At 41.8% G+C, this 20,869-nt stretch overlaps 1 protein-coding gene and 1 long non-coding RNA gene across 9 annotated transcripts in view; one reads left to right on the top strand and one right to left on the bottom strand.

Moving 5' to 3' along the window:
- The window catches only part of LOC310827545, a 44,619-nt gene extending 32,534 nt beyond the window's left edge, over positions 1-12,085 (bottom strand). For both annotated transcript variants that reach the window (XR_014556387.1, XR_014556388.1), the window contains exons 1-3: positions 12,014-12,085; positions 11,472-11,526; positions 10,782-10,854 (exon numbers count right to left, since the gene is read on the bottom strand). This is a non-coding gene — a long non-coding RNA (uncharacterized lncRNA). The remainder of the gene's footprint in view (positions 1-10,781; positions 10,855-11,471; positions 11,527-12,013) is intronic.
- Positions 12,086-12,135: 50 nt separating this feature from the next.
- Positions 12,136-20,869, top strand: part of ERBIN (erbb2 interacting protein) — an 85,435-nt gene continuing 76,701 nt past the window's right edge. For all 7 annotated transcript variants that reach the window (XM_083703415.1, XM_083703414.1, XM_083703413.1 and 4 more), the window contains exon 1: positions 12,136-13,426. The gene's annotated coding sequence lies outside the window, so the exon portion shown is untranslated. The remainder of the gene's footprint in view (positions 13,427-20,869) is intronic.

Here is a 20,869-nt window from a genome sequence, read left to right as displayed (position 1 = left end):
AAATTGGAAACGCTAATGGTAACACAAATGGGGATGGTCCCTATCCGAAGGAGGAGTTGGTAGCCGAATCGGTCTGCACAGGATGCGAGCAACTCCATCTAATAATTAGAACTCTAAACTGTATATTTAAGAGAATTGACGGCCTATCCTCTCAGCTGCATAGCCTTCAGCAAAAACTGGATGACCAGCCGGCACAGACAGCCCAAGATGGGGCAGTAGATGTTCCATTGCGCCGACAGGAAGCTCCACCAAACACTGATTGTACGAAGAACTGCAAATACAATCTCAACCCCGCACTGAATCGCCAATCCCTGATTCTACATCCAAGGAAGATTTCCCTAACCTTCTGGGAAAGGGACCTAAGTTGGACAACGCTACATGGGTCTAAAGAGCACCTCAGATGGCTTCTAAAACTCGAGACATCACAAATAGATCTTTGTGCTGTGCTTCCCTTAGTCCGCCAGAACAGATATCAGAGAATAATGCTGGCTTTCCGCTCTGCAAAAATCCCCTCTCTTCTTATTCAGCAAAAAGTGTTTTTGAATAGTCTTGGCATTTTTCCAACGAGAGTTTTCATGGACTCCATAATTAGACCCCTCCTATCGGAGAGATTAATCAAGGAGACGGTACAACCTTCCCATCCTGAACCACAAAAGAGGGCTGAGCTGTACACCTCATGTCGGGGCCAGACCCATAGTACCCCCACTCCTACAACTAAACACTATGATTGTGCCAGTAACTCTTTGACACCCCAGGAGGAAAGAGAGCTTATCGCCTCCTTTGGAGAGTTACCAGCGATGGAACAACAAGAAATTATAAATAGGCTGGACTCACTTAAACTTCAGCTCCTAAGTATCGCCTGCAACAGAGTTACTATGAATAATACCCACTCTAACTTAGCGGTGCCATGCCCCATGGAGGTGGAAACAACAATCCCCCAATATCCAGCATATAAGGTGCCATCGGCATTGGATGGGAAGGTCTCACTGCTGGAGGCAGACTCTTCTCCTCCCCTTCACACTGGTAACTCATCCCTGCTTTTAATAGACTTATCTGTTCCCTCTGAGATTAACCGATCAAAGAATGAATCTCAGGATAACACTCCCCTGGATAAATCGTCACCCCTGCACCCCTCCATGCCAGACTTGGAATCAACATACATCGAAGACCATCCACGACCTGAGACAGTAGTGGCCACTCCAACTCAGGCTTCTCCACCAAAAATCCAAAAATTACGTGAGGAAGACACTATAGTGTCGAGAGTCAACACAGAGTGGACTGAAGACCCAGCAGGACATATAAATCAAATGATCACAAGTGTTTCGGTTAGATCCCCAAAGAGGACGGCTCCAGCGGACTTGGCAGGAGCCTCTTCAGAGCCTAGTTGGGCCCGACAGCTAAAATCGCCAAATATTATCTCTACTCACCAGGATGCTAACTCTTTTCTGCCCCCCAAAAAGTCTGGCCCTTGCGACTTGATCGTGCCACAACCGACTCGCACCAGAGCAAAAGACCCACCACAACCGGCGCGCACCAGAGCAAAAGACTCACCACACCAGGACGTCAACCCTCAGCAAAGGAAAATAACGGACTTCTTTAAGGGAGCGTCTTTGCTGCATAAGAGCTCCCCACAAGAATTTAAATGACGGTTAGCCGGTCAACCCAAAAAACCACCAATATCGATCCTCTGTTGGAACATCGCTGGCTGGCGTAGGAAAAAATGTGACCCAGAATTCCAGTCGTATATCAATTCGTTTCATATCATTCTATTGCAAGAAACTTGGGAGGAGGGTGAAATTGTTATAAACGGATTCGACCTTCTATCTCTTCCAGCTTGCCCCTCCCAGAAAGGAGGACGGCCGAAAGGTGGTCTAGTAATAGGTATCTCACTGAAGCTCCATTTCAAATTTTCATTAGTTTCGACTGCTCCCCCCTATGCTTTATCCGGGTTGATGTCGGGGGGGGGGAAGTATCACTGCTAATCTCCAATGTCTACCTCCCGCCAGGGGGTTCGTCCCTTGAACTGCATGATAGATGGGAAATATTAGAAGATCATTTAGTATCATGCCGAGTTAAATATCCCAATAGCCAATCCTTAATTGGGGGTGACTTTAACGCACGCATAGCAGCAAATTGGGTCGATTTAACTAAAGCTAAATGGTGGTCTGCTCCATGCCTCGACAACTATGATTTGAGACACGCCGTGAGGAGAACCTCAAAAGACTCTAAAGTAAACGAGGCGGGAGTACTTCTTTACCAAATGGCTATTCGCTTAAACCTAGTACCCCTGAATGGTTGCTGCCCTCCCGATATACCGGGGGAGTATACCCACCTAGGCATAAAATCAAACAGTGTACTAGATTACCTTTTAGCCTCGAGTGATCTGATGCCGAAAGCTCTCTCTTTTAAGATTGACAATATTCAGTTCAGTGACCACCTTCCACTTGCTGCTATGTTTGACCTAGACTGGCACGGGGACGAGTACAGTCATCCAACTCAATTAGACACTAACACAGAAAACCCGGTAGAGGGCATTAATACGGCATTACGAGTGAAGGGTATAAAGTGGTCTGTAACGCAGGCTCAAAAATATTCTCAATTTTTTCAGCAGGAGATCGTACAAACCTATTCAGCCCTTGACATAACCTCATATGAACACGATCAAACTATTAATCTATTTGCCAATCTGTTGAATGACCTCACGTCATTCTTTACTGTCCCAACCCACCAGGTAAATCGGGCCCACTCCAAGACAGGTGCACTGTGGTTTAACCGTAATTGCAAAGAAGCCAAACAACATCTTTGTGCTATTTATAATGATTACAAATCCTCAGGGGCGACTATGCTTCCCAAGGAGTACTATCAGGCAAAATCAGCTTACAAATATGTGCAAAAAAAGGCCAAACAGGAATGGCAACTGAACCGCTGGCATGCACTTATAGCTGCCTCAAATACCCGTAATTCCCGAAAATTCTGGCTGTTGGTTAACAGAAAATCTAAAAGTTACCCACTAACCGTTATTCCTGCCCCAGTTTGGGAATCATTTCTAAGGAACTATTTTGCCTTACCAGACCTTAATATAAATAAAATCGATGGATTCTATGAGCAGCTCCCTCTTTGGCCACCCACTGACCCGGAGGAAATCCACGGACTCATTTCCAATCTCAAAGTTGGAAAAGCCCCCGGTCCCGACCTATCCTGGCCGTTACTTTTGATGCCGTAAACAACAGTGGGAAGGTTCCAAGAATATGGAAGGATGCGATTATTATTCCAATTCATAAAAAGGGCTCGACAGATGACCCGGGAAATTACAGGAATATCAGTTTATTGTCAATAATTGGGAAAATATATGCACGGTTCTTGTTAACTAAGCTTACTAAGTGGGCCGAAGAGAACAACCTGATTGGGCCTGAACAGGCTGGTTTTAGACCGAATCAGTCTGCGGTTGACCATGTCTTAGTTTTATACCACCTTGCCCGGAAATATTCCGCCCCAAATAGAGGCCAACTTTGTGCAGCCTTTATTGATTTAAAGGCCGCTTTTGACAGCATCCCCAGGGGATTACTTTGGGGAAAATTAGCACAATGGGGAATAGACAAAAGACTTTTGTGGCTAATAACTAAATTGCATGACGGATCAGCCGCAAGGGTGAGAATCACTCCGGCCGGCGACCTCTCAAATTCAGTAACCATCAATAGAGGTGTCCGTCAAGGATGTATCCTTGCTCCGACCCTTTTTAATCTATTTATAAGTGATATGAGGGCGCCTCTGATAGATTCTCAAGAAACGATCCATGCCCCCCGCCTTGCCCAATATCGTTGCCCCCTTCTACTCTACGCAGACGACGCAGTGATCCTATCTTTCTCAAGAGTAGGCCTTAGGAGGGCACTGAAAATTTTTGATGCTTACTGCAAATCAAATTTTCTTACAATTAATCATGCCAAGTCCAAAGTTCTAATTTTCACCAAGAGTCGAAAAACCTATAATTGGAGAATAGACAGAAAAGCCATTGACCAAGTCTTTAAATTTCAATACTTGGGAGTCCTTCTCCAACACAACATGGGCTGGAAGGTCCATCTGGCATATGTATTAAATAGAGCAAAAGCCCTTTCCTTTGCGCTACTGCGTTTTTTCTTTTCAGATGGGGCTTTCCATATTCCATCAGTGTTAAAAGTTTTCAAGGCAAAGGTGATTGCAACAATAGCATATGCAATTCCAATATGGGGGTCCTTTGTTAATCTAACCCAATTGGAGGTAATCCAAAACCAGCTGCTAAGAAGGTTGCTAAAATTACCCAGGTGTGTAGGCAATACTGCTATACGTCTCGAACTAAATGTTACATCTCTAGAAACCACATTATGGAAATGCATCCTCTGTTACTGGTTGGCATTATGGCATAAACTTCCAAATCTCCACTTGATACAGTGTCTCTGGAGAGACGACTTCCCTAGCCCTTGGGCAAAAATAATACATGGGAAACTTGTGTCCTTAGGACTATCTCCATCTGAACTACTAAAATTGGATTTAATTTCTGCCAAGAGAATTATAACTCACAAATTAGAGGAGATGGATTTACAATTTAATATTGCGACAGGTGGTGGCACCTGTTCGCCGATAAACCTTGGCTTAACACCACCAACAAAGCTTCCATCTTATTTAACTACCTTATCTGTGGTGATGCACAGGTACGCCTTTATAAAGGCTAGATTCAATGTTTTCCCATCAAATGTGTTGGGTAACAGACTCTCCAACGGACAGATCTCACTCCTCTGTGACTGTAAAAGTGGATCTACAGAATCATTATATCATATAATCTTCTGTTGTCCTATACATTCGGCTTCACGGTCCAAGTTTTTGGCCCCATATTTATCGAGAATAGCTGACAGACCTCAGGAAGCCCAAATAATATACTTATTAAACGACGAAGACTCAAGTAGATCCCTTGCAGTCGCTAGATACCTGATTAATGTCTTATTTCATAAGAGGAGAAATGGATCACTGTATGACTCTGACAGCTTAGCCAAACTTAAGAACCATCAATAAGTGCCAGAACTAAGACGCATATCCCCCAAAATCTGAGGTATTTGAATTGCGGTTGACATAGAGGGAGCTTATTGTGTATAGTTTACTAAATTGAAGTAAAATTGGTTTTATAGGGGTGTTTTAACTTGGAACTGTTTAAATTGTATTGTTTATGGATAAATTTTGATGTATTGTTTTTAGATATGGGCCAATGGCCGTAATAAACCAATCAATCAATCAATCACATGTCTTTTCTCTGGCCTTGTGAATGTGCTGAGCTTAGTTCACCATCTCTACTGGCACATTTGCTAGCAGTTCTGGCAGAGAACCCAAAGATTAAAGAGGCATGAAAATCAAACTACCTTAATCCTTTGAAGTGGTCCCTCCAGAACCAGATTAAGGAACATAAGGCCAGCAGCATGTGGAAATCAGCGCTGTTGCTGCCAAATCTGTTGATCTGGTAGCTCTGAAAAAATATCAGACTCTACTCTTGAATATACTTCTTGGGAATAAATTTATCAATTTTTGTATCATTTTGTATCATCAATTTTTGCAAAACCAGGCAGTACAATTAATAAACCATGATTTAATATATGCATGTTATTGTGGGGTTTGGGGTTTTTTTTATTTCATGAGATATTTAATCAGCCATATGTCACATTCCCAATTCATGTTGTAACAGTGTAAATGAATTACTAATATGGAACAGAAGGTTTGGGGTGTAAAATCCTAAATCCTTCAAAGACTTCCCTGGGTGATCATTTTTCTTCTGTGTATTGTCAGGATTAATTGGAATTCAAAGGGCACCTTCATAAGCATGAACACAAGACTTCATAAATTCACTATTCAGATTATTGTGGAAGTAGCTTGGTAAAAATGTCTAAGCAAATACTGTAGACTTTTTGCAGAATGCCTTTCAGTGCACCTTTCTTTTTCAATCTATCTATTGAAGGCCGTTAAATGCTTCAATATCATTGTGGCACAAAGCCCACTGTGTTTTTAATGAAGTGTTTTATACACATATAAAAAGAAAAATAATTGCTCTGCAAAGTGTATAGTATTCCCCCCCCCCCACACCCCAAGCCTATTATTAGTTGCACAGAACACTGGGTCTCAGCTCTAACATAGATTGTTGGCTTGTTCTGGTATCTGCTTCACTCTACACTCATACAGCAGCAGTCAATGACCTAGTTCATATGACCGCCTAACCCGTGACTGGGACTCCTCTTCCCTTCAAAGTTTAATCTGGTGGGGACTACACACTGGAGGAAGATGGGCCGAGAACCACCCCACTGTCTTGGTCTCTGTCACTCCATCCCTCCATTTTCTCTCCCTCCCTCCCTCGGATTACATACGCTTCAGGTTACATACACTTCAGGTTACAGACTCCGCTAACCCAGAAATAGTGCTTCAGGTTAAGAACTTTGCTTCAGGATGAGAACAGAAATCGTGCTCCACCGGCGCGGCAGCAGCAGGAGGCCCCATTAGCTAAAGTGGTGCTTCAGGTTAAGAACAGTTTCAGGTTAAGAACGGACCTCCGGAACGAATTAAGTACTTAACCCAAGGTACCACTGTATAACTCAAGATTCATGGTGATGGGGTTGGTGGAGAGTATCTGGAATATCTCTTTAATTACCATGTAGGTGGATTTTATTTTATTTTTTAGAGGGGAGTGGCAGCTAGAGGGGAGCGGGTGTGAGAGAACTGAAGTTTTTGTGTATGAATGAAAGAATGAGAGTGTTTGTGAATGGAAGATTGATTAACTAGGAGTGTGTGTGTGAGAGAGGAGTGTGTGTGTACCACTGTACTTCCAATGACTCACAATTTCCATGCAAATAGCTGTTAACATGAATATTACTTGTTCCTTATAAACATGTTTCCCAATTATCAATAAGGGAAATGCCACTACATAAATGTGCTGGCCCATTATTTGGGAAATTCTGACAAATTCCAGATTCTAAAACCATTGCACAGGAATTTGCGCCCGCCACATGTGAATGAAAGACCTGAGTTCACCACAGCCTCTCTAAAATAGTGGGAATACGGCATAATTAATATGATGTGAATTCATCCAGTCCAGTGCCACCAAAAGAACATTTTTTCTTCTATGTTTATTCAGAGATTGTTTTTCCAAGCTGCTTCCAACTCTTGTGTAATTGCTTCCAAAGTTTCCAGTTGCAACAGTTTATAGATTGCAGAAGCTACAACTTTCTAGTCATTGTCAGGTTGAATACAAAAACTTTATTAATTTATTTTTCAATGCTAATATTATTTTTCCTGTCTAGCACGTACTATTTCTTAAGAAAATAACCAGTCTGCTAACCCTATTCTGCTTTTAATTTTTTGTTATGGATCTCCCATCATATATTATTTTGCTTCCCAAAATTTAGATTGTGCTCACTCTGATCATTCTCTGTCTATCTCAGTTTAAACAAGAGGTTACATATTTTTTACAAATACATTCTGATATGTATATTAGGTCATAACTCTAAAAAACAGAATTAATTATATTTACCATGCTCTGCAGCTTCTCTTCTCTTCTCTTTGTGTCATTCCAGCTAAGTCAACCACAAGCATAACCAATTTTCTTCCTTTCGATTTACCTTAATAACTAAATTAATTTTCTTCTTTTTGGTTAACTGCATCCTTCAGAAATGTTTTTAATATGGCAGCAAACATCCTTCGTAAACCTATTCACCCATTATCATAATCTGCAGTTCTAGCTTCCTGAACTGGCATTCCTTTGCTTTCCTAATATAGTGGTACCTCTGGTTAAAAACTTAATTTGTTCCGGAGGTCTGTTCTTAACCTGAAACTGTTCTTAACCTGAAGCACCACTTTAGCTAATGGGGCCTCCTGCTGCCGCCACATGATTTCTGTTCTCATCCTGAAGCAAAGTTCTTAACCTGAGTACCATTTCTGGGTTAGCGGAGTCTGTAACCTGAAGAGTCTGTAACCTGAAGCGTTTGTAACCCAAGGTACCACTGTAATTAGATTTGTTGCAGCCCAATCCTATGCAATATTCAATAGGCCTTATACTTGGTTTCATAGGCTAGCATGCCAAGATTAAACCATCATTTCTGAGTTTGAATGTAATGGGAAACTATGGTTTAAACAAGCAAATCCTAAATCTGGCATGCAAAACAAAGTGGCAGTTTATAAGGAGCACAATGGTTAGTCTTAATCATAATAAGCCATGATTTTGTTAAGCCAAGATTGTTACATCTGAACTGGCTTTGTATGGGGACACCAGGCTAAATCTGAGTTAATCTGAATAGGCTTTGAGCTAAACTGAGTCTTGATTTTTTATTCTGGGTTTGTTGTCCCTTTCTGTATGGGTATCAATTATTTTTGTTTTCTGCTGCTTTCTCTTCATTTCTCCTGTTTTTACTTAAACATTTTGTACTGGTTGATTAATTGTTGTGTTGCTGATTTTAATTATATGTTAGCCACCTTGAAATATTTTATAAGATGAGCCAGATATTTAAAAATCAAACAGATCATAGGCATGTTTGCTCAGAAGCAAGTTCCACTGTGTTCAGTAAGGCACGTTTGCTAGCAAGCGTGCAAAAGATTGCAGCCTGAGTAGAGCAGAGAATGAGCTTCCTTCCTAGTATTTCCCCCTCCCTCCCTCAGCACTTGATGACCACACCTGTTATTTTGAACTGGTTGTCATTTTAAGTTACGTGTATGCTCAACTTCCGTTGAAGTTCAATGTGACCATGAAAGTTATAGTTCTGAATCATACCTCTGTTGATCAAAACTGGTTTCTATTAGACTTTCCACTTTGTACTGCTGATGTTGCAATTCTTTGGAGAATTTTGAAAGAAACAATTATGATAAGTTAATGGCAGATTGTTTAGAAAATGAAATTTAATAGTTCAAAGTGGTTTATATTATAAAGAGTCTTCCTCTTTATAAAGACTGGGAAAGGCAAAGTATTTTGTTTTCGTTTTTTTGCTGTCTTTTACACAACTGTGATGATGCTACATAGAATTGCTTTAAGAGAGATGGAATTCCAGCATAGCCACATTTTTATAGGGCTATGCCCTTTCTGGGTTCTGACCAGGAAAGGCAATGCATAGTTTTTGTGGGTAATGAAAGAGGAAGTGTCATGTATGTAAACCTAGATTTCATTAGAGCAGAATTAATCCAAAAGCTAATATAGGACTCATTTGTGATGATGATGCAATAGAACTGTGGCGATAAGAGGGAATGTGCTTTAAAGTTTAGAAAGAGTTTAGCAGACTTTTTCTGAGCAACTATGAAAAGGGAGCAACTTTTCAGTTCTCTGATCCTACATGTTAACTGTTGTCAGCAGCCACTGTGCCAGGCTTATGCCAATGTAAGGGAGTGTAAGGGAGTTACACTCCCATGTACTCCCAACATCAAAGTATAAAAAATACGTTATCACTATTGAAAAAGAAATGATGTAGCAACACCAGCCAATAGTATCATGGTGTCCCTGGCAACTCTGCTGGTGCCCAAACATCACGATACAGTGGTACCTTGGTACTCAAACAGCTTGGCTCCCAAACAAATAGGCTCCTGAATGCCGCAAACCCAGAAGTAAGTGTTCTGGTTTGCGAACATTTTTCGGAAGCCAAATGTCCGATGGGGCTTCCACTTGAGTGCAGGAAGCCGTACTTTGGTTTTTGAATGGTTTCAGGAGTCAAATGTACTCCTGGAACAGAATAAGTTCGAGAACCAAGGTACCACTGTATTGTGCCAGACTCTAAGCCTAAGAAGCTGACAACCCAAACAGACCAAGCAGCATAATAACAGGAAAGTGCTGTAGCCTGCAAACAATATTTTTGCTAGTGGAGAAGCAAGGATGAGGCAGGGAATGAACAGAATGTAATTCCAAGTACAACACAGTCATCTCTGTAGCCTAGTGCATGTGGAACCCAGAGCTACGCAGAAAAAAGGTTTGAATTTTGCTGAAGAACATTATTATTATTGTTATTATTATTACTCATCTGACTGGGTTGTCCCACCCTCACAAACCATGTTCATAATGCTACATGTTTGTGTCTATTGGAGGGGAACAACTTTTTTGCAAGGGACAAGGGTGGGAGCCACATGCAGAAGGAAGAAAGGATAGTAACAAATAAAGGATCAGCATGACCTGCCTGCTTGCCCAACGGGAAGGAGCAAGGTACTAAGAAACAGGAAATGTTGGTTTGGTAATATTCCCTGCCAAAGTGAAGCTTACCTTCCAAGTATCAGAGCGGCAACAATAAATGTGGATGGAAAGAGAGAATCAGTGGGACATGAACCCCAAGACTATGACCATCATAGACAGGAGACTTTCCTTCATGGGTGAGTTCATGACATGCCCTCAAAGCCATATGCATCAAGAACTCCAGCAGGCTTAGCAAAAAAAGGGATCCCAGGTTTTACCTCAGGCTACATAAAGGCCTCAGAAGAGACATACACTGGAGACAGTGCAGTATGAACATTGATACCCAAGCAGAGGGAGTGGTACACCAATTAATGACCTCACCAAGCAACAGTCAGCCCTGACAGGCTTCAAAGTGCCTATCATTTTGTAAACCTATTCAATCCCATGTAGTCACATATACCATATTCAGCTGATTGATGGTTGTTTTCCTCAATAGAGAGCTCATCTCACAGGCATCTGGTTGAGCTCTATGCAAAACAGGATGGACTAGATGGGCCTTTGATCTGACAGAAATCTTCTTATGACATTGCCCCAGTGTTCACAGAATACATAAAACAGTGTGAGATATACCCACCGGCTGCGCCACTAGCAACTGCGGATACGGCACCTTCAGCATTAGAAAGGGTCCAATATGCTTTCATTCATCACTGAAAGAGAGTTGACAAGTCAAGAATGAAGACTGAGAAGGTTTATTGATACCAACAGAAGATAATTATTAATCTTATTTTGAGACATTTCCATGTAGCAGAAAGGGCAAAAACCAGACTGGAAACAGTTAAGTAGAAAATCGGGAGAACAAAGAGCAGGACAGCCAGTCATACAAGTTTTGAGAATATAGAAGAAAAATCAAACAGATCTGGCTATTCCTAGTATGGGGGTTAACTTTAGTCCCTTCACATGTACAGATACATGTGTGTAGTAGACGTCCATGCAAGGGTCAATTCTAATCTGCCCAGGATTCCTTGACACTTGCACAAACCCTGCATAGATACATCTGTATGTTTGTAGGCCCGTACTTATGGTGAGCAGCTGGTAGCTGTTTAGGGCATCAGTGGTGGTCAGGAACAAGGCTAGCAACGTTGACATGGAAGTCCTTCACACAGTGGGTGAACCTGTGATGGGATTTTCATGGGCTTTTCATCTATGAAAAGTCATGCAGGCAGGCAATTGTACACCTTCATTTCAGAATCATTTCAAGCCTTTTTGAGAACTGAGCCACCTTTACTATAGAAACCCAAGTTAGGCTTCAATTCGAACCCCTCACCTGTCTTATAGATTCAATAGAACTTATTCTGAATGGACATGCTTAGGATTGCAGCCTAAAAGAAATAAGAAAAGGTATTGATTGTGAGCAGGAAAGTTTAGCTAGCACTCTTTAAAACTGTGTTTGCTTTGTTTACATACACAACTATGAGAAGGTTGGAAGATGCCAAGTTAGTTTCACGCCAATCTAGGTCAAGTCTTGTCTAAGCTGCTCTCGCTGCTGGGTTCCCCTTCCTTGTATTCCTCTTGCTTTTCTTCCTCCTCCACCTTCTCCTCTCCTCGCCTTTCCCTTAGTTGCCTTAAAAGCAAACAACCGCTCTCTCTCTCTCTCAGTTCTTACCCTCCTTCCCTTCCCGTCCCCCAGCCCCGCCACTTCCTTTCTCTCCCCAAACCTAAGAGCGCCTAAAAGTGTTCCTAAACACCGCTCCCCCTCCCCTCCCCTCCCCTCCCCTCCCCAGATGGCTTGATATCTCTCTCTCTCTCTCTCTCTCTCTCTCTCTCTGTGCATCTCACTTTTTTTTTTTTAAATTCACACACCCTAACCTGCTCTTCCTTCCCCTATCACAGCCGCCCTTCAGAGCAGGGTCATTGGCTGTTGCTAGAGGCTCCTCTCTCCGGATTGGCTAAGTCGCGCTGCTGCTGCTCGCTTCGTCAGTTTCCAGACTTGTTGTCTGGCTCTAAGGCTAAAAAGTCTGAAGGGGAAACTAGTGCAGCTGCGCGGTTGGGGCCGAAAGAGAGAGAGAGAGAGAGAGAGAGAGAGAGAGAGAGACCGAGACCGAGACCGAGTGTGTGTGTGTGTGTGTGCGCGCGCGCGCTAGTCAGTCACGCTTGGCTGTCTGGGCGGCGCTGCAGTGTCTCCCCCTGGCCTGGGCGGCGGTGCTTAGTAGTAGTAGTAGTAGTAATAATAATAGAACTGCCGCCCGCTCTCCGTCCCTCCCTCGCTCCCCGCGGCCGGCCTGCCTGCCTGCCGCCGCCCTTATCTCTGGGGAGCCTGAAGGAGACACCTCAGCGAGTCCCTGGCCGGCGCCCAGAGGAGCGAGCCTGCCAAGCGAGAGGGGCGGGAAGGAGGGAGAGGAAGGGGGAAGTGTGGAGAGGAGGAGCCGTGTGTGTGTGTGTGGCGGCGAGGGCGAGGGAGGAAGGCGAGCGGAGCGAGGGAGGAAGGCAGGAAGGAAAAGAGAACGAATAGAAGATAAGAAGGCTGCGCAGTGGAAGAAGAGCAGGAGGAAGAGGAAGAGGAAGAAGGGGGCTTGTTGCGCTTCGCCTCCCCGCCTCCCCTCATACCACATGCCCCTGGCGGTGGGTTGCGGCAGGCGCTACAGCATCCTGGGCCCGGCCTAGCGAGCGAGGGGACGCAGAGAAAGGAGAAGAGGGTGGAGGGGGGGGGGGTCGGCGACGGAGGCGGGTCCGCAGCTCGGGAGCCTCTTTGGAAAGGAGAGCTGGGCCAGCCAGGCTCCGGCGCAGGCATTGCGGCCCCCGCGGTCGCCTCGTCCCCTAGCCCCACACAGCCGCCGCCGCCGCCGCCGCCGCCTCAGTAAGGGGCGGGAAGTGAGTCTTCTTCTGCCGGGACTGGGCGGCGTTCGAGGCACCTGAAACCGCGCATTTGTCACGGCGGAAGAGGGCAGAAGCTGAGGCGACGACGCAGAGACCTCCCCTCGCTCAACTGCGAAGAAAAGTGAAGAAGGAGGCCGGGGGACGGAAGGGGGGGGGGAATAACTCACCTCGGCCGGCCGGGCCGCAAGCTTGGCATTGCTAAATCTCCACGACACCCCCAACCCCGGAAAAGAAAAGGAAAAAAAAACCCCAACAACGTCGACGAAAGCTGTTGCATCCTCCACCCCCACCCCCCGTTTTTTTTTCTTTTCTGGACTGCTGAGAAAACTTGATTTGGATTTAAAGCATCCATTGGGTAGTGGAGGAACCTGGTGCAAATGGAGATCTGCACGCCCGAATTGTGAGGTTGGTTTTCAAAAGAAATAATTTTGGAAGTGTGCGTGTGCGGGAACATTAGGAATGAAACCCTTTTTATGTGTTGGAGAAAGGGGACGCAATTGTACTTCATTTTGAGATGGTGGTCTGCCTCCTGTTCTTACTTTCGTTAGCTTTTTAAATGTCTTTCTGGATTTTGAAGCTGGTTTCCAGTTTCTCTCTCCCTCTCTCTCTCTCTCTCTCTCTCTCTCTGTGTGTGTGTGTGTGTGTGTGTGTGTGTGTGTGAGAGAGAGAGAGAGAGAGAGAGAGAGAAAGTCTAATCGTTACCGGTACTTTGAAATTTTGTTGCAGAGAAGAAATGTAGGAGAGCTGATTTTGTGTGTGTAAAGCTTCTCAGACAGAAGTTTCTTTGTTCCATAGTAGAAGGTATTGAAGTGAAACTGCCTGATTATGCATTCGTGATCTTAAAACATGTCATCTGTAGAAGCGACTTGCTGGACCGATAACTTTCTTTCTCTGCAAGCATTCCGTCTGCATAAACGGCAAATATTCTTTTCCCCATGTACCATTAAAGTTTGAAGACTTTTTCTTTTCTTAAAGGCCGATGTTTTTCTTTTAGAAGGCATTCCTTAGCTGTCGAGTAAGGACACAGTTCAGACAGGCCTGATGTCTTGTGAGACTTAACAAGTGTTTCTTCTTTCATAACCTGTGTAGTTCAAAAACGTTTGAGTAGTAGAGATATTTGTCGTATTGTCATAAAACAGCTTCAGCACCTTTAGTCAATGGCTATCTCCTGAGGGAGTTTAAACTTTATTTGCAAACGTCTACTTGCATGTGTGGTTTATGGACAAATTTATTTCCCCCCAATAGTGGAATTCAATTGTTTCATTTGATTTTTTTTTTAACAATGTAGTTTGGTCTTGGTGTTTTGGGAAAAGGTATGGAAATAGTGAGGTTTCTGAAAAATTGTCAAGATTAAGCAATTCTCATTGTAAGGAAAGCAAAAGGTGTTGTATCACCTGTTGAATTATATAATTTTGATGACTTCACAAGCAACTTGCCATTTGTTTTTGTACAAATCTGCTTTGAACATGTTTTCTAAATTGTGCATTAGTCAGATGACTATAACTGAGGCATTATTTTTGTACTGTGGATGGTTTAAATCAACGTCCATGCTATGTTTTGCTGGTCTGTCTTGATGGGAGTAAAGGCAAATTTCTCTTGGCGTCAATCATCAAGATTAGGAAACTTTCAAACTATACACATGATCTTTAAAGACACCAGTAAAGGTTACTCTTGGCCATTTCAAAGGATTGGACAGAAAGATGGCAGTGAACTTCAACTTCCTTATATGGCTTATGCGTGGCAGAAAAGCCTAAATAGAGTAATCATTTTACAGTGAATTAGCACTTCCAAAGCAGTGTTACATTCCCCACAAAACATATTCTAAAGAGGGATAGACGGTATCATTGCATGATACATATAACTATAAGATATTGTATATCTAACATGTAGCCATAGAGCATAAACTATTGTATTTTGAACTATTTATTGTTCTTGATATTGGTTGGACTTAAAATCCTGTACAGTGCAGTCCTGTAAATGTCTACACAGAAGTAGACTTACTCTTAGGTAAAGGTGTATAATATTTCAGCTTTAGATTAGTTTAGTCACCATATTGGATGAGGCCCTATTTAAATAGCACACTTCTGCTTAGGCTAGTGATGTGTCATAAATTACATTAATTTTAGTAATACAATTTGAAAAGATTTGTTGCAATTATTGCTCTTGGCAGGTCAAGCTTATATGATAGTAAATTATCTGACAGGCCTTTGAATTTTCACCTTTATCTGATTGGTTCAAAGCCTGTTTAGTGGTGTGTGTGTATTACATTTCATTAGTGATGTGGAAACTTCTCCTAATTTGACTTTTTTCAGGGAGCTATGTTTATATATGTTCTGTATATCTATACTGTATAAAAGTTTTCTTTTTTAGTGTTCTTACAATTATGTGCTAATTTTTATATTATCTAAAATTAATAAATAATAGCAAGTAAGATTTACCTCCTTTGGTAATTCAGATGAATGCCTGTTTGTACTCTTCAGTAAGTCATTGGGAGACAAAAGAAAAACAGTAAATTTATATAGTTCTGCATGCCAGCAAAGTATAGCTGAATAGGCAATTAAAGCAGGTTAAGTCAAAGCAATATTTGCATGTAGTGAATCTTTAATAGGCGCAATGAAGTATTTAGTCATTAACAGAAGACTTATTTGAAAAAGTGAACAAACCGCTAATCAATTTATTAAAATACATTTTTGTATAGGTATCTGCTCTCAAATTTAAAATGTGTACTTTAGTTCAGTTTTAATCTAGTTAGTGGCTATTTTTCACAATTGCACACTTTATTTTTATTTTTTAAAAACTGTATACTACTTTATTGTCAGTGTCCAAGTGATTTGCATAGAACATAATGTATAAAGTTATCAGTAGAAGTCAGAAGATAGAAACATGCTGCCATATATATATGTGTGTATATATATATATATATATTTGCTTTCGTAGATTTTCACGGGTACAGGAATGCATATATATATGGAGAGATAGAGAGGGGGGGGTGTGCATTACACACAAACACACACACGTAAACCTTACATATATAGGCAGGCTTGCCTAAACAGCTTTTTTTGAAGCAGGCATTGAAAACAACACAGTGAAGGTCAGTGGGCAGTGAGTTCCAGAATGTAGGTGCTGCCACGCTGAGAGTTTAATTATTTACAAGTGTGGAATGGATATTGTGTAGCACTTTCCAAAGTGCTCGTTCCAGAGTTTGCAGTGTTGCAGTATTGAGTGGGCATAGAAGGGGTAACGTTGCCTTTAGTACACATAGAGTACACATTAATGTCTACCTAAGCTGATCCACGTGTGGAATCAGACTGCCATGCACACATTGAATCATGGAATTATAGAGTTGGAAGGGACCACAAGGGTCATCTAGCCCACCCCCTGCAATGCAGGAATCTTTCACCTGACGTGGGACTTGAACCCACAAAGCTGAGATTAAGAGTTTTTTGCTCTACCGACTAAGCTCTCTATGATGATCACCCGTTAGAATAGAAAATGTGAATGAATAGATTCTACATACAAAGTTTGAGGCTACATCTAGTTTCTGCCTACAAGTTGCAGCCTTATCAGATCAACCCTGACCTAGTGTAACCTCCTTAGAGCTGACAGTGTCAACTTTCCTGATTGACAAATGGGTGCTCACAACTGGATTTGTGTAAAACTGGATTGGGGTCTGTGTATGCTAAGGTTAGGGACCTTCTGTGGCCATAATGAAGTTCTTCTATTGAAGGCTTGGCTTCATAACTTTCGGGTTTCATCTGCATCTGAGATATTGAAGCAAACTAACCTGTTAGCATTTGTTACACAGTTAAGAAATCATTTGCTTAAATTTTTGGACCCACAAATAATATATTTATGGTTACTGACATACCTACAATATGTGTTCCCCAGCCAATTTAAATATAAATATATTGAGTATCCTGCTATGTATCTTGTAATTATGTATGGAATGGTGACCTCTGCAAACAACAGGGCATACTCAATACTCTGGGGGGTACTCAATACTAAAAGAGAAAATCCTTGTCCCTGAATTTCCCAAATACCAAAACCTTTTCAGGAAGGCTTTTAGATAATAGTGATGGTATGCTGCTTCTAAAAAAAATATTGGTCTTTGTGGTTTCTTTCTTTCGGTTGGTTTCTAAGGGTATTTTTTTTAACTACCCTGTTGGGTGAGCTGAGGGTGAGCTACCTTTACACAGGAGATGTAGAGCTAGATTAAAAAAAAAACAACAACCCAAAAAACTAATTTCTACCTTTTTAAAAAGCTACGTCTATTCATTTACTGAATATTTAAACTTGATCCTCAGGGCAATTTACAGTATTAAGAGCAAAAGCAAGTCTCTACTTATCTTTAGTTACCAAATTCAGGAATGTACAAAGCTTGGCCATTGACTTAGGTCTTAGGCATTAAGTTTGAGAAGATGATTGTGAGCTGGTAAAGTAAGGCCACTTCTTCTGTTCATTTTGGGTAGAAGGGGTAGTATTAATAACCTGCCCTCAGTCCACTGTTAACATGGGAGGAAGACATTATGTAGGATCCAGTATATTCCATTTTTTCTTAGTTAAAAATAGCACCCCAGCTTGTGCCTGAAGGGCCCATGAAACCATTGCTCACTCTGGTGTAACGTTTTCCTGGTAATTCACGCCTGTTGAGACAAGCCCTTCTGTTCTGATTCAGCTGCATCCTTTGAAGGAAAGGTGTATATGGGTTGTGTTATACAGTAATAGCAAAGTTCTAAGGTTACAAAAGTATGATTATTGACAAAGCAAAATTTGGGGGGAATATTATACCCTTACCATGTAGAAATTGGTGGAAAGTATTCCCAGCCAGTGCTGGGATCTGTAGAATAATATGCATTGATAACCCAGAATTACGTTTGGTCATAGGCGCCGACTCCATGGGGCCTGAGGGGGCCCGAGCCCCCTCAAAAATTCGTTTGGGGGGGCTCTGCCCCCCCAATAATTTAAGAAAATTATTAGTTATATTATGCTTTGTAAAATCACAAAATTATGTTGGTATTTTTTATTTTCCTTGTTTGACGATAGTTACCTTTTAAAATACATTCAGTAATGAGTTAAAACAAAGCCACTCCCGATCTAGAGAGACCCATCAACAATCTTGCGGGGCTGGCGTCAGCCCCTCGAGAAGCGGGGATTCCCCCTAGCTCATTAATATTCACCGCCCACGGCAGCAGCCAATCGGCTGCCGCAAAGGGCGGGCCCTCACAGGTTCACTTAAGGTCGGGGCAGCCCGGGGCTCGCCCCTTTCGTTCCCCCAGCAGCAGCGGTTTGGAGGTCTTGGGCCCCCCCAATATTTTTTATAAGTCGGTATGGGCCCCCCCAATATTTTTTATAAGCCGGCGCCCCTGCGTTTGGTTCACTTGCATGTTGAGCTAGGTTTAGTAAATTGACTGGACCTGCCATCCAAGTACTTTGTTTTTGTCTAGTTGCAGCTTTTCATGTATGCTTCATGTATTTGCTGCACAAAATACCACTGTAACATAATGATCAAGTAAAGTGTGGCTATTCTCTATATATTACAATCTTTAGCTGAATAAAATTCTACAAATACAGCCTTGTAAATTTGTGCCATTAAATGTCTCTTAACTAGTGCACTCCCAAGTCTGAGTCTATTCTTTTATGGACTCTTTCTTAATTTGCCTTGGAATTAGCCTACGATCCAGGACCAAAATTCTTACCAGGTTTGATTAATAATGTTGCATATGATTTTTTGCAAGGTCTATACCCCAAGAGATGGTAGGTCCACAGCAATTGGATAGTTCTGTGTATAATCATAATTTATGTGGATCTTGGCCAAATGCAACCCTGCCATGTTAAGCCACCACCATCAGTTGTGAAATACAAGACCTAGAGTGCTTTGTGTGGTCAGCCACATCTCCACCTAGAGTGTCCCACGTTAATAATGTCCAATGTGTTTAGATATTAACTGTGTACATCTCTCACCTGGCTTCGGGTCACCTAAGTTATATACCCTTACCTCCAGGAAAGTGGCCTCTACAGAATGCCATGGCATTGCACCTGACCCAACAGCTTTAGTTGCAGCACACTGTCAAGTGTACTGTTCTCATGCAGATATTACTGAAGAAGAATTGGATTATTTTTGTCCTACTGAATTTGAAGATGAACCTGTAAGATCAGATATGTTAAGGAGGAAGTAACTATATGTATCTTTTCTCAACTGAAATGTGGTTTATTGTGAAATTGCCAAAAATGTTCATATGTGTTCACATGGGATGTTGATTGCACAAGTATATCAACACATACATGGGGCATTCCATTACTGTCTGAATTAATGCTTGACCTGCAGGACAATGTCCAAGAGTGTTTCCACTTCATGAGGAAATCCAGCTGCAGGAAATGCTCATGATTATTATTTACACAAAGAATAAAACATGCCTTTAACCAGGGCTGGAGAACCTGGAGGATTGCTAGATATTTCTGGATCTCTCTTTAGCCCAGCTAGCATGGTCAGTGGTCTGGAATGATGGGAGTTGTAGCCAACAAATGGTGGGCCACAGGTTCCCTGCTTCTACTTTTGAAACTCTTGTTGAATTTAAGTTCTCATCCCCCCTCCCACTGAAGTCAAACATGCATATCTCTTTGTTCTTTGACAATTACCTCCAAAGCTCTGAAAAAATATTAACACAGAAATCTTGACAAAATAAAATTAATGGGGTGATAGTTAAAATTGTGATAGATTGCAGCATGTGGCTATTCTCTAACTTTTGAGATATAACAAAAAAAAAAATTCCTTCCAGTAGCACCTTAAAGACCAACTAAGTCAGTTCTTGGTATGAGCTTTCGTGTGCATGCACACTTCTTCAGATACCATGCACACGAAAGCTCATACCAAGAACTGACTTAGTTGGTCTTTAAGGTGCTACTGGAAGGAATTTTTTTTTGTTTTGACTATGGCAGACCAACACGGCTACCTATCTGTTTTGAGATATAGACGTTTCTAGCAATATTTACCGTTTTCATTACATATAGTAAGAATTCACCCTTTTTGGTGTGTGTTGCTCAAGGACTTTCACCAGCTTATATGAGATGCAGGATTTGCATGGAGAGTTTAGCATCAAATGCAGATGATTGTGACTTTGCTTAAAACAAAGATGAATAATGGTTTGTGCACAAACGTTTGCTGTTTACTTGTATGGTAAACTATATGGTAAACAAACAATGGTTTGTGCACAAACGTTTGCTGTTTACTTGTATGGTAATAAATGTTGCAAATGGAAGTGAGGGTAACGTAAAGCAATTATTATTTGTTATACTGGACAATGATGCATAATGTTCCTTAAGAGGTCTGATTATAATTGTATGCAAACCAAGTGCTGAATTGCAGGTGATTCAAACAAATAAAATCAATGGGTAACTAGGTCTTTAAAGATGCAGGGACCCTGAGTTGTGTGGCCATACACTATGTACTGCCATAGTGTTGGAATGGCAATTTATTTCTTCTGCTGTAGAAAGAGTGCAGTGACAAGACTCTTAATTCCAGATTATGCAGAGGGAGAGGAAGGGCAGCATAATGGACCATAAGTGACCTGTTTCTGTTGTGGTAAGTTTTTAATGGAATGAAGTGAATCTTGGCTTTAATTTTATATGTTTTGTTAGCTGTCATGCTTAGAGAGATCTAAGAAGGAAGTCAACATAAAAGATTCTCTTGTGGATGATAGTTTCAAAAGTTGACTTGTAAGTCCATTTAATAATTTTAAGTGCCTGAACAGGTGATGTATATTTGATATTGGATGTCAGGGTAAATGGAGCTGGTAAGATGGAATTTCTCAACCTTCAGTGGCCTCCATATTAATCAAGATTATATTACAT

Source organism: Podarcis gaigeae (genome assembly GCF_964106915.1).
Source record: "Podarcis gaigeae genome assembly, chromosome: 11".
NCBI lineage: Eukaryota > Metazoa > Chordata > Lepidosauria > Squamata > Lacertidae > Podarcis > Podarcis gaigeae.
The sequence above is the reverse complement of the archived record's forward strand: the minus strand, read 5'-3'. Positions and strand labels throughout refer to the sequence as shown.